The sequence below is a fragment of the Podarcis raffonei genome, chromosome 2, assembly GCF_027172205.1.
Source record: "Podarcis raffonei isolate rPodRaf1 chromosome 2, rPodRaf1.pri, whole genome shotgun sequence".
Lineage (NCBI taxonomy): Eukaryota > Metazoa > Chordata > Lepidosauria > Squamata > Lacertidae > Podarcis > Podarcis raffonei.
In genome coordinates this window covers 123163601-123177697 of record NC_070603.1, presented here as the reverse complement: position 1 = coordinate 123177697, position 14097 = coordinate 123163601, and the positions used below count along the sequence as shown (strand labels likewise).

The 14097-nt window shown below is 45.0% G+C and overlaps 1 pseudogene; it reads right to left on the bottom strand.

The window, feature by feature from the left end:
- LOC128409335 (zinc finger protein 850-like) overlaps positions 1 to 13218 on the bottom strand; it is a 42412-nt pseudogene extending 29194 nt beyond the window's left edge.
- Positions 13219 to 14097: the final 879 nt, after the last annotated feature.

Below are 14097 nucleotides of genomic sequence, written 5' to 3'. Positions count from 1 at the left end.
CCCTTCTCTTCTCGCCACCACTTAGGCTAATCCTTCTTCTGCCACCAATTAGGCTATTTCCAATTAAATAAGAGCAATCTAAACCAAAATGTCCAATCCACAATAGTCCAAACAGAAGAGTCAATAGATATATAAAAGAAAGGTTAGACAAGTGTAAGAAAAAATTTGTAATCCAAATTGTAAATGGTTCCTCTCCAAAATAATCCAAAAGTCCAAATTCTTAAGTTATCCCAAAATTTAAATCCAGATGCACTCAATAACTCTTCTCAAGTTGGTGATAGAAGCAGATCAAAGTCACAAATTTTATAAGGAAAAAAAAAAATTTTTGGAGTTTGCCAAAATGACAACACAAACCAAAAAGAGAGTCAAAATCAGGAGTCCAATGCTGTAGTCTCAAAAAGAAAAGTCTTAGTCCAATTCTGAATGGTTTCCAAAATAGGGTAGTTCCCAATAAAATAATTTAACCAGTTTCTAAGCTTGGGGGCCGAAAAAATGCATAAAAAAAAATCAACAATAGCCAGTTCCAGAAAAAAACAAGTTGTAGTTCCCTGCTTGTCCACAGGGTTTCAGACAGCACTTTTTGGCCAATTTTACTTGTTTTCCCCCAAGGCTTGAAAAAAAGAAAAAAAGAAAATAAGTTTATGCTCCTTCCAACAAAGAAAAAAAAACAGCAAAAAAGCAGCAAGAATCTGCGATATTAACGAAGCTTGTAGGCACAACTTTCAAATCTTTCCTTCTTCTCTGCGTTCCCGACAAGAAACATTGTTCTATAAATAGTAACAATGGAGTCTTGAGCTCTGTTGCGCAGATATTCAGAGAGTCACAGATCCCAATTATCACGGACTCCTCCTGACTCCATACTTTGTTTCCTCGAGGGCTTAAAAGTTCTACCTCCCTCCCCTTTTTTTTACTTATATTCTCACTGCCGCTGCAACAGTTACTTCAAAAGGTAACCGTTACTTTAGAAAGTTTCTAAAGGGAGAGGGAGATCAAAGCCGCTAGCGGCAACTCACTTTCCGTTTCCAGCTCTGCTTGCAGTCCTGCGTCTGAGCTGATTTCAGAGAAAGCCGACCTCTGTTGTTTTAACTTTTGGTTCCGAATCCTTCCTTGCGCCAAATCAATTCTTTTTTTGTTGTAGTTAGGTCCGAATTTCTTATAGTTTGAGAATTGAGCACTTCCCCTGCGAACTCGGGGCTTCGCTTTCCGAAGGCAGCAATGGCTTCCCTTCAGCCCGCTTCCCTGCCCGCCGTTCTCTTCGCCCCAAAAGGAGTTACCTGACGGCCGGGCGGTTAGCGTTTCGGCATCCGCGGGAACCAGAACTCCTGGACCTCCTCCAGAGAGTATTTTCGGGGGCTACTGCGCCCTGTAGCACCCCCTTTTCCTTCGGAAAACCCGGGATTCTCTCAGCTGAGAAAATCCCCGTTCGCGCTGGTGTCGGGCTCAACCGGAAGTCCGTCTTTTAAAATATTTTAACTAGGATTTATATTATTGTAATACTTGAAGGAGTCAAAATTAAGGGGGTGAAGCAATTAGCAATTCAAGCTAAAGAGCTAGCCCAGGAAGATGAAAAAAAAAGTAACTACGCTATCTAAACAGGGGGCAGAATTGCCGGACCCCCAGAGAAGAGCTAATACGATTTTGGGAGGAATTCCGGAAGAAATACAATCTCCGATCATGGAATGTAACCACCGCCCTGGCAAGCAAGCCATCAAAATATAGATATTCCACTTTGTCCAACTCCGAGGGATTACTCAAAGTACCTGGCATGTATGGCTTAAGGAAGTTTAGTAAATGGACTTTGCGATCCTCTTGTGATATAAATCCTGGAGGCTTAGGATAGCTTGAAAAAACAAGCTTGTTTTGAAGCAACACCAGCTTCCAGTTCTTATTTGTTGGAATGCTCTCCTTATTGGATTTGGAGTTGTCTATGGTTAAAACGTAGGACCATGGGTCTTGGGGCAATAAATCTTGCTTAGGGCTTGGTGGTGGAGCATGCGCTGAAGGTTTTAGACAATCCAGAGCTTTATCAGCACAGACGTTTGGGGGCAAATCCTGTTTAACTGACTTCTTGGCTAAAGACTTCACCAGGTTCCCTCTAGTCCCAGAGGCTGTTGTGCTCTCAAGTAGGTTAAAAAGCTTTTTAAAAACCATTTTTTTATAATGCACTGACTTAAATTTTTTTATGTTTTTACTTTTTTTAACATTCTTTACAACTATGGGTCTTCTTTTACAAGCATTAGCTCTGCAGGCTTTCTTACCCTTCCTTAATGGGCCACTCCTACAGAGGGTGGAGGCGAGGCCATGGTTACTTTCTGATTCTGCAGGCATTCCGACGGGTTTTCTCCAGAAAGTTTTACAGGAGTCAGCCATGATGGTAAGAATTTTTGTGCAAATGTCCAGGTAGGACTTTATGGATGGATTCAATGTCCTCAGTAAGGAGCACCAGCCATTTGATGATTGAAAGACCCTCTTCATTTGTCTCATGGGAATGAGGATAAGAGTCTTTCGAAGGTTTATTGTTTCCCGAGGCCAATTCCGAAATTTGTTTTAACATTAGTTCCTCCATTTTTTGATCTAACGATGGTTCGGGGGGAACTTGGGATTTGGCTTTCAGTTTCGGGGATGCCTCATCGGCTGTATCGAGGATATTTTGTGTTGCTTCCAATATATTCAGGCTTTTATCACTGCTTTTAGTACACTCCTTTCTTTGCATAACCAGTCCTTCACTATGGCTGTAAGAGAGATTGGTAGGAGAGAGTAGAATTTCTCTTCCCTCCTTGTTCTTGTTCTCACTCATTTCAGTCGTTTCCTCATTTGTTCCACATTTTGCTTTGTTCATGTAGAAGCGAGTGATTTTTGTTTGCGCATTCTTTAGAGTGGTTCTTTTAAAGGTGGGTCTTACAGCCTTCAGAGAAAAGCCTGAGGTTTTGCAACCACTTCTGGTCATCACCATTGTTTCTTTAAAGTTGTAAATTATTTCTTTATTGTTGTAATAAACACGCTACAATGCTCAGCTGCATTAAAAGTTCACAGCAGGTTTCCTTCAGCTATTAGCCTTCCTTATCACTTAAAACAATGATAAAACACTCAGTGTATCTTCTTAAAAAGTTACTTTTTAAAAAAAGTTAGTAGGGGGAAAGAAACAATGGCCGCTAGGGCAACTCACTTTCCTTTTTCCGCTCTGCATATAGCTTTGCGTCTGTGCTGATTTTGGCTGTCAGCTGAACTCCACGAAATTTTTCTCTCCGGGTTCTCCTTGTTGCTCCGAGACTTCACTTTATGCTCCAGATTTCTTTAACTTGAGAGCGAGGTGCTTTCTCTGCGAGCTTGGGGCATCGCTATTCGGAGGTAGAAAGTGGCTTCCCTCGACCCACTGCTCCGCCCCGCCCCGCCGTTCTCCAGTCAAACAATAAAACAATAAAACAATAAAACAATAAACTAAAAATAAAGCGAGGAGGTAATAAAACAGCTAGTAAAACGTTAAAACTGAGAGTTTAAAACCAGGAAGTGGTTAAAAACTACTTAAAACTACTTAAAAGCTTAGTTAAAAGCAGAGGAGTCTGAATAGCCTGCTGTCTCCGTCGCCATCTTGGAAGCCGCTGTTTTGCTGGAAGCCGCCCAGAGTGGCTGGGGAAACCCAGCCAGATGGGCGGGGTATAAATAAATTATTATTAGTAGTAGTAGTAGTAGTAGTAGTAGTACTCAAGGAGTTAGTCTGAAGGCAGAAGATGTGGAACGAGCCCATTGCTGCCGAGGGCCTAAGGGGAGAAAATCCCCCAGGAATGCAATAGTTACGTTTTCTAGAGAGAAGCTGCAACAGCAGGTATACCAGACTTTGAAGGAAATTGAGTTTCCAAGGGAAAAGAGTGTGGGTGAGTCGAGATGTATGCCAGGCTACTTTAAGGCAAGAAAGCCCAATGAAACCTTATGCACAAAAACTGCATAACAACGACATAACATAAGGTTTTACAGCTGAATTTTATAAGGAAATGGTAGAAATTTTGGCCCCGGAACTACAACTTTTTAACAGTATACTAGAAGGGGAAAAGGCCCCAGAAACATGGAGAAAGGCAGAAATAATGGTAATCTTAAAACCAAACAAAGACCCTAAAGAAGTAGGTTCATATGGACCTCTAAGTCTATTAAACCAAGATTATAAAATCTTCGCCAAAATTATGGCACCCCCCAAATAATAAAAGAAGACCAATATCACGGACAAGTAAAAAAGTTCGGGCTACTGAAATTAGATGTCTTTAAAGCATGTGATACATTTTTTATGGGAAACAATGACAAAATATGGAATAGGAGAGGTTTATCGGTTCGCGATACAAGAACTATATAAGGAAAGAACAGCAGTGGGGAGAGTTAATGGGGAATACTCCCAATCTCCCCCAATACACAGAGGCGTTCGGCAGGGGTGTCCTCTTTCGCCGTTCCTATTTATAATGGCTATAGCACAACTAGCGGAAAGGATAAGGAACTGTGGGAGGATAGAGGTCTATAGGATTGGGAAAGAAGAGATGGAAATCAATTTGTTTGCAGATGATATTACTGGAATCATAACAAATCCTAAGGAAGGGATAAAAGAAATAAAGATAATATTCGAAGATTTTGAGGAATATTCTGGATTAGGGGTAAATATAACAAAATCAGAAATAATGTATTTTAATGTAAATGTAGCCGGAAAAAACGTAATAAACAACATAACAGGAATGGGCCTGGGGTCTAAAAGAATAAAATACCTAGGCATCAAACTCTGCAGAAATATTAACAAGACTGCAGAATTCAACTATAAGAAGGTATGGAATGAAATATTAAAGTAGAGATGAGAAAACAGCAAATGGAACAATGCTACATAACTCCAGCCCAGCTTGCTAATATGGTAGCAGGATTGAATTCTAGCTGTTGGCACTGTAAACAAGTCAAGGGATGGTTTTCCCATATGTACTGGGAATTCCCGGAGGTAAAGGAATTCTGGGAAAAAGTCCTAAAGGTTATTAAGGAATTTTTTAAAATGAAGCTATCAATAGATTTCATGACAATGGGTATACTTGGAAACATGGCAATAGAGAAAGGTGACCAGTTTACCTTCAAAGGTATGATATTAGCGGGAAAGGCAACGACAGCTTTAGGTTGGAAAGAGAGAGGAAAAGACAGTAGAGGCATGGAATACTTATTTGTTGAACTTATTCAGTCAGACATTGTCGCAGTCATGTCACAGGAAACAACGTGGAAGGTCAAGTCCACCACAATAAGGAACAGATAGAACCCCTATCTTGATTGGATAAAAACTACTGGAACAAAAGACATTCGGTAGAAACTAAAGACACTATGCCCGTGGCTGAGAATAATTGTTTGAACCCTTCCAATGGGTAGGGGGGGGGAGGGAAAGGAAAAAATTGTACAGCAAATTTAAAAATTGTAAGCATATATGTAAAAAATCGAATATTTTTTTTAAAAAAAGAAAGTAATGCAAAATAGATTAATCAATTCCAGACTTTTAAAAACAACTAAAACAGCAATTTAACATGAATTTTACTATCTAACGAGATCATTGATCCATAAAATGAAAGCAATAATCAATGTACTGGACTATAAAAGAAAGAAGACAGTACTTTAGATTAAAATTAAAATTATTATTTTTTTCTTACCTGCACTGATGATAGACATTGTTTGGATGGGGCTTTTATGCATTGCCGCAGTCACACAATCAATCAAAAACAGAGAAGAAGCCACAGTCACAAAAATGAAAAAGCCAAATAAAAACGCCATTACTTTTAGCAAAAACAAAAGCACCAAATAACACCTCAGAACACTGCAATTGGAAATGGAAGGCTTTGATTACAATGGGGGAGGGCGCAAATTAGCAGCGCAACAGTGAAAACAGAAGCTCAGGAGCACGTTCGGCTTCCGAAGCAAAGTTCGCAAACTGGAACACTGACTTCCAGGTTTGCAGCATTTGAGTTCAAAGTTGTTCAGGAACTAAGCTGTTTGAAAACCGAGGTACCGCTGTATACAGACATGGTTGCCATATATCCAGAATTGTAAGCAGCGTCTGGGCGGAAATTGCTGAAATGTCCGGGAAAATCTGGACATATGACAGCCCATGTTGCAAGCGTAGATTTCGGCAAACGTCACTTGAAATAGATACGCACCCCCCCAGTTCCTTCAAGCCCCCCTCATATGGCTTGGTTTCAGACCCTTGATGATCTTGATTGACTCCTCTGAATCATCTTCATGAAGTTTTCCCTTAGCATGTAGCTAGCTGTAAATCTTAAATTTACTTTCCACAGTTGCTCCCATAAAGCAAAGTCAATGTTTTGTCCTACATCTCTGGCCCAGCTTCTCATTCATGATTTTATCATTTCATTCTTTGTATCCCACTTCAGTAACATTTAGATAATATTTTAACCCTGGAGCCTAATAACTGCCTTTCAAACTGTGAGTTTTGTTCTGCAAATCCGTTTTTAAAAATCTGACTTAAATGTTGCATTCAACTGATGGTAAATTGACCAGTCTCCCTCCCACCTAGAGGAAGAAGTTCCCTTTATAGGGACCCCACATACAATGAAGCAATACCACACGGCCCTAAACCTAACCTCCTAATACATTGACCTCAGCGGGTATTGGTCTGCTGTGTCAAAGTTTTACTGGACATTTGGACAATATTGGTGAGAGCACCTGTAATCTCAGGGTCACCACTTCCCCTGGAATAAGAATCACTTCCGTCCAAACCAGTAAGTATGTCTGTAATTATGACAATCTGACCAATGCCTAGACGACTTAAGCCCTATATCAGACTCCTCTCCATGGGTTTCCCCCCAAATATAGAGCATGGTCCAATCCCCTGGACATTCTCATACAGAAGTCCTTCTCAAGGTCATGAAGGAATCTGAAGAGGTGATTCAAGCAACACAAAAGGAGATGTCTCCTAAAGATCAGGAGGAACTTTCTGATAGTAAGAGCCAGCAGTGAAAAGGAACTCCCTCAGAAGGGGGTGGACTCTCCTTCATTGGAGGTCTATAAGAAGAAGTTGGATGGCCATCTGTCATGGATGCTTGAAATGATTTTTTTCTGCGTTGGCAGGTGTTGGACTAGATTCCGAATCTACCATTCTATTATTCACCATGCTGTGAGTTCTTGAATTGACTTTTTTACGAGGGGAATTTTATCTACATTCCATGCGCTGATATGCTTTCAACCCTGTATGAATTATTTGGTGGGCCATGAGAGTGGCACTCTGACTGAAGGCCTTCCCACATTCCAAACACTAAGAAGATTTCCCTCTGGTGTGAATTCTCTGATGCAAAGCAAGACTGCGGCTGTGACTGAAGCTCTTTCCACATTCCAAGCACTGGTATGGTTTCTCCCCTGTATGGATTCTTTGGTGGGAAGCGAGATGGGCGCTCTTACTGAAGTTCTTTCCACATTCCAAGCAGTGATAGGGTTTCTCCCCTGTATGGATTCTGTGATGCAAAGCGAGACTGCGGCTCTGACTGAAGCTCTTCCCACATTCCAAGCACTGGTATGGTTTCTCCCCTGTATGGATTCTTTTATGGATTATGAGATAGGGGCTTTGACTGAAACTTTTCCCACATTCAAAGCACTGATAGGGTTTCTCCCCTGTATGGATTCTTTGATGGGAATAGAGACTCTGACTGTGACTGAAGCTCTTTCCACATTCCAAGCACTAATGTGGTTTCTCTCCTGTATGAACTTTTTGATGGGAATAGAGACTCTGACTGTGACTGAAGCTCTTCCCACATTCCAAGCAGTGATAGGGTTTCTCCCCTGTATGGATTCTTTGATGAAAAGTGAGACTGTCCTTTCGACTGAAGCTCTTTCCACATTCCAAGCACTGAAAGGATTTCTCCCCTGAATGAATTCTTTCATGGGAAGTGAGATGGGTGCTCTGACTGAAGCTCTTCCCACATTCCAAGCAGTGATAGGGTTTCTCCCCTGTATGGATTATTTGGTGGGAAGCGAGATTGGTGCTGTTACTGAAGCTCTTTCCACATTCCAAGCACTGATATGGTTTCTTCCCTGTATGGATTATTTGGTGGGAAGCGAGATTGGTGCTGTTACTGAAGCTCTTTCCACATTCCAAGCACTGATAGGGTTTCTCCCCTGTATGGATTCTTTGATGGGAAGCGAGATGGTCGCTCTTACTGAAGCTCTTTCCACATTCAAAGCACTGATAGGGTTTCTCTCCTGTATGGATTCTGTGATGCAAAGGGAGACTCTTGCTGTGACTGAAGCTCTTTGCACATTCAAAGCACTGATAGGGTTTCTCCCCTGTATGGATTCTTTGGTGGGAAGCAAGATTGGTGCTGTTACTGAAGCTCTTTCCACATTCCTAGCACTGATAGGGTTTCTCCCCTGTATGGATTCTGTGATGCACAGCGAGACTGCGGCTGTGACTGAAGCTCTTTAAACATTCAAAGCACTGATAGGGTTTCTCCCCTGTATGGATTCTTTGGTGGGAAGCAAGATTGGTGCTGTGACTGAAGTTCTTTCCACATTCTAAGCACTGATAGGGTTTCTCCCCTGTGTGGATTCTTTTATGGATTATGAGATGGGAGCTTTGACTGAAACTTTTCCCACATTCAAAGCACTGATAGGGTTTCTCCCCCGTATGAATTCTTTGATGGGAAGTGAGACTGTACTTCCGATTGAAACTCTTTCCACATTCTGTGCAGTAATACAATTTCTCTCCTCTGTGAATTCTTTCATGTGAAGTGAGGCTATCCCTCCGAATGAAGCTCTTTCGTTGATGGGAGGTGGACTGGGAGCTCTGGCCGATGTTCTCTCCATACTCTGAATATTTATTTGATTTCTCCGATATGTGGATTCTGTTGTGGTCCCCCTTGTTCTTCCCTTCCCATTCATCACCATCTGCAACGAAGAGAGAAGATAATTATTGCCTCAGGAAGAAATGGAGCTCCAGATTATTGAACAAAGTTCCCCGCCCCTCATCTCACCAAGAGACTTGAGAGTGCTCCGTTTCAGCCTCAAGAGGACAGCCTTGAAGTCTAACTTAATGGCATTGTAGATGTGTGGCATCTTCAACCCCCTAACACTTGAGCACGCCTGAGGGTGCCTGACTCTCTTGAAACCAATGGGCCACACTGCCAGCATACTGCGACCGGGGCGCAGATGACACAGAACCATCAAACCCACCACCTGACCCCTCCCCCAGCAATGCACTGCCATGTTAGGGTAAGTTGTGCTAAGTCTGCATTGCTGCCCCGGACCCCAACCCCACTCAGAGCGAAGGGGACGTGCTTCACATCCATTATTGAACAACGTTAATGAATGCTTGTGATAAAGGAAGGACTGAAGTTAGATGTGAGGCCTTACAATAGTTTCCACTGCCTTTGTTTCCTGGTAATAACTGACATATTGCTTGGCTTTTATCTGGGATAGATTTGATTTGGCTCAATCCTGGAATCCACCCCATATGCAAGGTCAGTCATCTCTTTGGTCAATCAAATGCAAACAGAAGCCAAAACAACAAACCTGACAGAAGTTACTTCAACTTCCCTAAAAACTCTCAAGCCCACATTTAAGAAGGCCTGGGTGGTTCAGACAAGCCTGGTCATTGTTTCAAAATGCATGACTAGACAAAGAATATTCACAAACAGTTGATATCCCTCCATTCAGGGCTCACGGTGTGGATGTTAGAATCCCAGATGCTGTTGGTCTCCATCCAAATAGTGGTGGTTCATCAAATAGAGCAGGGGTGTCCAACAGGTCGATCACGATCTGCTGGTTGATCCCTGCGAGGTTTTGGTCAATCGCAGTCAATTGCTGGCCCCCTCCCGGATCCTCCCTCCATTGTTGGAGAATGGAAGACAGAGCTTACAAACTGAGGCTGGAGGCTGTTTCCCCCCAGCGCTCCTTTGGTGAGTTGCTAATAAAAGCTCAACAACTTTGACCTGAACCCCTACAAAACAGGGGTAGATCACTCCAAGTTTTTAATTCTGCAAGTAGATCGCAGTCTCTTGGAAGTTGGCCACCCCTGAAATAGAGGTATGTATGGAATTTCAAAATTGATGTTATGATCTAACAGGGAATTTTAACGAGAGGGTCCATGATCCCTCAATTCTCCTTCTTGACTTCCTTACGAAAAGCTCTCTTGTCAGGATCCAGCAACGTCCCTGCCTCCTCTGAAACAAGCAGGAACATCTTCACCTGCACACTCCCCATCAGCTGTTGCCTCAATCTAAATTTGGTCTAAATTTAAACCTTTTCCTAAATATCTTTCTTCACTTTGAATCTCCTCTCATTTTCATGAGGAGACCAACTCTGTATAGTTTAATTGGTAACAGAAGATGGAAAATGACTATTACTCACACTTAATCTAAGCACGACAGTCACAAGAGCTTCTGAATAGGAATTTGGCTATGCGATGTTGAATGTTCTCTGTTCTCCGCTGTTTACCCTTTTTTGTTTCAATTTATACCAATTCATGAACCCAGAACTCATACACTGATCACCAACGAGGAACGACATGTTATTCCTGCAAATTTATTTAGTCTACATATTTGTATCATATATTAGCCTTATATGATCCTTGTTTTTAAAAGAAAAGGAAAAGTTATTCCTAAAAGAAAAGAAAAGGGCAAAACACAGAGGCCCCATCGGCAATCAGTCCTGAAATTAGGATCAGGTAATTTAAAGAATCATGGCTTCTAGTGCTGCGCAATGGATCAGTGAGTTCTCTGACATTGGTAGGGCATTCAGAGCACAGTACTGGCACCAATACATCGCGGTGGCCGGGGAGCTGTGACGTATTCCTGGCTCAAATTGCCTGCAGATGTCAAAGGCGCTGGAAGGCAGGTGGAGGAGCCCAAAAAGGTGCCCACCTTCTCAAACTCCATCCGCCTGCCTGCCTCATCCCACCCCCAAAATGAGCAAGCCCCAGTAACTCTCCAGCCCCATCCATCCATGTCCCCATCTCCCCTCCCCTGGGACTCACCAGATATCTCGGAAGTCCCTGGGAGGGAACGCTCAGAGGCTGTGAGGAGGGATGCAGGAGACAACCTGACCAGGTCAACTGTCCATCTTCCCCCTTCCATCCTCGCTAGGTTTACAGATTCAGTCTCTTTCATCCTTCCTGAGGAGTCGAGAAGCCACCACAAGCTGCAGGGTCCTGGGAGAGAGGAAGAAACAAAGGGAGCCTCAGAGGCCCTGCAGGGATTCTCCTGCCCTAGATATCCCCCTGCGCCTGGAGAAGCACAAATGGGGCAGCCCCTTCCCAACAGAAACCCCATTTGAAACTTCTCCAGTGGTTCCAACTTAATCTGTTTGCACCTCACCCCACTTCGTAAGGCTGGCATGGTCTGCACACTAATGACCTGAGAGTGGACCCCATTGAACTCAGAGGGGCTTATGGATAGAACTTGGTGCAAAAACCAGGCACCATCCTGTCCCCAAGCCTGAAAACTGCAGCCCCAGAGCATGGGCAGAATACAGCCGAATAGCTATTACATGTGGGTGCCCCCACGTCTCAGTGCAAGAGATGCCTTAACAGTTGAGCTGGCTGGGCCCCAAACCTCTTTCTGCTCATCATTAGAGCTGTTGAGAGACCCTAGAAGGTTGGGACTAGGATCTGGCTCCTGCTGTTTCTTAGCCACCTCCTCATTTTCCTTATTCACGCAAAATGGAGTGATTTTTGGTTGTGCTTTCTTTAGAGAAGCTCTCTTTGGAGCAGGGCCTGTGGCACTCGGGGAGAGACCAGAAATTTTCTAACCACTCCAGGTCAACACCATCTTTTCCCTTAATTCCATATCATGTTTCCTTATGCCATTTGTAGCAATTAAAGCTTTTCTAACTTTAGTCTGCAGCAACCTCTGTGTCATTCACTTAGTGTTCTGCAGAATGCGGAGGCTAGACTGGTGACTGGGAGTGGCTGCTGGAACCATGTAAGACCGCTGCTAAAGGAACTACATTGGTTCCCAGTATGTTTCCAAGCAGTATTTAAAGTGTTGGTGCTGAGCTTTAAAGCCCTAAATGGCCTCGGCCCAGGATACCCGAAGCAGCATCTCCACCCCCATCGTTCAGCCTGGACACTGAGGTCCAGCACCAAGGGCCTTCTGGCGGTTCCCTCAGTGCAAGAAGAGAAGTTACAGGGAAGCAGGCTGAGGGCCTTCTTGGTAGTGGCGCCCTCCCTGTGGAACACGCTACCATCAGATGTCAAGGAAATAAAGAACCACACAACTTTTAGGACACATCTGAAGGCAGCCCTGTATCGTGACATTTTTAATGTTTGATGTTTTATTATGTTTTTATATGTGCTGCCCTGAGTGTCTGGAGAAACCCAGTCAGATGGGTGGCAGGTAAAGATTATTGTTATTATTATTATTCGCACAGGATTTTGATGGCGGTGGCAGCTTCACCCCAGTGCCTTGCCAGGGCAGGAGGGGCATGGTCTTCCTAAACATATTGAGCTGAGCAAGGCTGGATGCAGCTCCTGCTCCCAAGAGTGGCACGTGCCAGTCTGTGCACTGGCTCAGCTGGGAGGGGGCAGATGTTTAGCTATTGATCCATCACAAGGTTGGAAACCAGATCTCACCCGCCCTAGGGACTCCTCCCAAGAATCCTGGGAGCCAGAATTGGTTCAGGACCCTGAGAGGTGCAAGGAGACAGCTTCAGCCCTGCTGCCCAAAGACTGCAATTCCCAGAGTGGTCACCAATCCCCCCTTCTTGCCAGGGAACTCTGGGAATTGTATTTGGGTAGATGGTGGGAGAGGGTCTCCCCTCCAGTCTCCACACTTGGGGGCGGGGGCTGTATCTCCCCACTCCACAGGGCTTCTCCTTCCTCGGATTCCTCGGATGCTTCTCTGTGTTATGAAATGCGACTTTCCCCTCAATCTGAAGGGGGCTTATTTGCATGCCCTTTTTGTTGCCCCAAAGACTCCTCCCCAAAAGGAAGGCAGCATCTTGATCCAAAGGAAGAACAGAGTTGCAGACCTGCTGGACACTCAGCCCCTCCCTGGCACGGCAGAGAGGAACTGGGGGCAGGACCCTCTGCTCCCTGACTTGGGGGTCTCCCCCCCATGCATGAGCCGAACGGGGGGGTTGCCTCCTCCCTTGCAGCCCTGGGACCCCCTTCTCCCCGCTGCACCCCAAGGGGGAAGAGAGAAGAGACTCACCAGATTCCAGGAGGGGCACCGAGGAAGTTTTTGCAAAGCAGAGAGAACAAAGCGGCCTCCTCGTTGCTCGCAGGAAGGGACTGGGCAGGGAGGGGCTTCTGCTGGGGAGGACCTTGCCCTCCCCCGCCCTCCCCTTCCTGTCCTCTCTAGGAATCCCGCTCTGCTCCTTTTAACCCTTGGCAAGCCGAGGGCACCCAGACCGCCCCTCCCTCCCTCCCTCCCTCTCCCTGCCTGCTTCTGCGCTCTAGGGGCTGCCCTCCCTCCTCCATCTGGGCCAAGGACTCTGCATCAAGGCCCCCCCCCCATCTTATGCAGAGTGACGACAAGGGAGGTGGGGGTTCCCCGTTACCATTCTGCCGTGTGCATCTGGATCCCTACTTTGAAATGACTAAAAACCTGAATGTTAAAGCGCCTTTCCTGGAAGCGCCTTCCCTGGGACCCACCGGCAGGGTTCATCCTGGAAGTCTCTCCCCCTCTCCCCCCCCCCACGTTTCTCTTTTCCTGGGGGGCCAAGAGATGCTCCCCTGCCCTGCACCCCCCGGGGCCCCTTTGCGGAAACTGAAGTGCGATGCCCACCAAAGGGAAGGCGAAGGTGAAGGACCCCTGGACCTTTGTCCGCAGACAGCGCCCCCCCTTTCTTCCCCCTTTCCCCCACACCAAACATAACCACAGTTTTGAGTATCCTCCATACTCTGGGCATGTGCAGATTTCGCAGCTTTCTGTAAACCAGAGGCAGGGAAGAAGTGGCCAAAGAACCACCTTGCAGAAAAGGGGCCTTGTGGGCTGAGGTGCAGGATCCCTGAGGATCCAGTACAGGAAGAACTGCCCCCCCATCATAGAGGGGGTGGCACCCCCGCCTGACTCGCAGGAGATTACCCTCCCCCCACGCACAATAACACTGGGATATTCAAAAGATAAAGGACCCCTGGACGATTACATC